This window comes from Erinaceus europaeus, chromosome 11 (genome assembly GCF_950295315.1).
Source record: "Erinaceus europaeus chromosome 11, mEriEur2.1, whole genome shotgun sequence".
NCBI lineage: Eukaryota > Metazoa > Chordata > Mammalia > Eulipotyphla > Erinaceidae > Erinaceus > Erinaceus europaeus.
Genome location: NC_080172.1, coordinates 69,646,827 through 69,649,792, shown reverse-complemented (window position 1 = coordinate 69,649,792; position 2,966 = coordinate 69,646,827).

Here is a 2,966-nt window from a genome sequence, read left to right as displayed (position 1 = left end):
CACAGCCTCTGTCTTGTTCTTTGGCTATGTCTGAGTTGTAACATTTAAGAGCTGAAACACTCGAGAGTTGTAATACAAATTTTCCGTAATATTTTAACATGTAAATGTGCTGAATTACCAGTACTGTTGAGGGAAAATGCAGGACACAGAGTCCTGGAGAGTACATTTTGTTTCCACTGAGTTTGCACACATGGAACTGGGATGCACACTAACATATATTGTTTTCAGTGAGTTTGCACACATGGAACAGAGACTCACTTGGTGAAGGGTTTCCTTTCCCCTTTTTTTTCTGTCCTCTCTGAAAGGGAGGAGTTTACTCCCTTGGGCCAATAAAAATTGGGCTCCGGTGTGACATAAGAAAGGTTATAAGCAAGAGGGGCTTGGACAAAGAGGGGTCTTGGGCCTTGGTCACTGGCCTTGTTTTTTTAGGCTGGGTCTTTTCCTTTGGCTCTGGCCATAATAGACGAGGCCCAGAGACCCTTAGGGAATCTATCTCCTGAGCCTTTTCCCTAACTTTATTTTGCATGACTAGTAAAGAATGAATTTAGAAACCATACACCTGAATGTGTGTCCTTTGAAATTCATTTCATTGAAGCAGCGACAAACGAACCCAAGAGGAGATCCTGAATTCCCCATCCCCTCAACAGTATTTTGATAATATAACCTTGTTATGAACAATAAAATATCTAATTCTAAATACACTCACTCAGTCTACTTGTAATATGCAAGGATACCAAAAATGTCACTGGTTAACTTCTAATTTACCTTATAGCGATTCAAGATACAAAACACCAACTACCAATAAATTTGTAGTATCCATCAATTTACCATATCTCACTTTCATTATAGTAAAAGACTATATCATCTGTCCAATTACATTATACAAAAAAAAAGAGGGGACCAGGTGATGGAACATCTGGTTAAGTGTACACATTACAGTGCAAAAGTGCTGGGGCTCATGTGGGGTGACTCCAGCCAGGAAGATAAGCTTACTGAGGCCCCATTACTAGCTCAAGAGACTACGTGATAAAGAAAGAGACTCGGGGAGGATTCTGATACAAACACTCTCAATTTATTCAGGGGTGGGCTTGGGTATATATAGAGATTTAAACAAAGAACATTTTTCAAATACATCAGAAATTGCTTAAAAGTCAGCTTGCCCCTATGGTAGAGGGCTGGTATGACAAGAATTGATGTGATACATAAAGGTCAAGACAATTATTCTCCATGATGCAAACAGGTTAATTATCTAAAGGCATTTGAGAGAAGCATAGGGGTTAAACCAGTAGGGTGAAACAGAGAGAAGATAAACAAGGCTTGATGTAAATCATAGATATCAAAAAACATAAGGAAATAGTGTTTTGAGGCTTCACTGTCTGGTGTCAGGGTGTAAGATGGAGTGTGTTTCTCCTTTGTGATCAGCAGGTGAGGTGAACTTTGAGTAAATGAACCTTAAAGCAGGCAGCCATGTGGCCTGCTGCTAGCAGGGAGAAATTGTGAGATTTCTGTGGGCTTGAGAGTCTTACAAGGGGAAACTGAGTCTGGGAGACTTTTTCCCCTTGGCTCATCTCTATGAGAGAGTCTAACAAGGGGATGTCTTTTCCAGACCTCCATCCAAGGATGGGGGGAGTTTTCGCTAAGCTCTACCAAGCTTTCACATAGTCCCACACCAAAGGACCCGGGTTTAAGCCCCTCGTCCCCACTTGCAGGGAGAAAGCTTCACAAGTGGTGAAGTAGGTGTGTGGGTGTCTCTCTGTCTCTTTCCTTCTCTATTTCCCCCTACCCTCACAATTTCTCTGTCTCTATTCAAAATAAAGGTTTAAATTTTTAAAAAGAAAGAAAGGGAGGAAGGAAAGAAGGAGGAACAAGCAATGTAAGTGATACTGGAAGATGTATCCTTTGGCACTGCTTGGCTCTGGCTTATGGCCATGCTAGGGATTGAACCTGGAAATTTTAGTACCTTGGACACAAAAGTCTTTTTTGCATAACCATTATACTATCTCCCCAGACAAGACCTACCACTTTTAAAGATAGTTACTAGAATTAAGGAAGCAATCTAGTTTTAGCTGTGCTAAAATGAATAAACTTCTGGGTCAGAAAAGAAGTTCACCAGATTGGGCACATGCCTTGCCATGCATGCTGCTGCTCAGGTTCAAGCCCTTACACCACATAGGAATACTGTGACACCAAAGGATGCTCGTGTGCTGAGGTATTTCTCCTTTTTCTGTCTTTTCCAATCAATCTGAATGACAAAGTCAGCCAGGAACTGGTGAAATTGTAACATGCCCAAGGCCCTGAGGCTGCCACAAAGATTAAACTATAATGCCTAGATATATTTTTTTCTTTTGCCACAAGGGTCATCACTGGGGTTTGGTGCTTAAATGACTCCACAGTTCCCACTGACCTTTTTTTTTTTTTTTAATAGAAGGTGAGAGACAGAGAGCAAGAGCTAGAGAAGAGGGGGCGGAGGAGGGAGAGATGCCTGTAGCACTGCTTCACTGCTTGTGAAGCTTCCCTCTGTGGGTGGGGTCTGGGGTTTTGAACTTGGCTCCTCATGTATGATAATGTAAGTGCTCTACAGGTGACCCACCACCCAGCCCCTCTAAGGATAAATTCATCAGGGAGGTGAAAGATCAGCATACATCTATAAGACATTAGTGAAAGAAACTGCAGAAGGTACAAATAAATAGAATAATAACCTGTGCTCACAGATTTGAAGAACTTGTATATATTTTTAAATTTGTTTCATTATTTATTTTCCCTTTTGTTGCCCTTTATTATTATTGTTGTTGTTGTCATCATAGTTATTATTGATGTTGTCACTGTTGGATAGGACAGAGAGAAATGGAGAGAGGAGGGGAAGTCAGAGAGGGAGAGAAAGAGAGACATCTGCAGACCTACTTCACTGTCTTTGAATAGACTCCCTTGCAGGTGGGGAGCCAGGGCTCAAACTGAGATCCTTATGC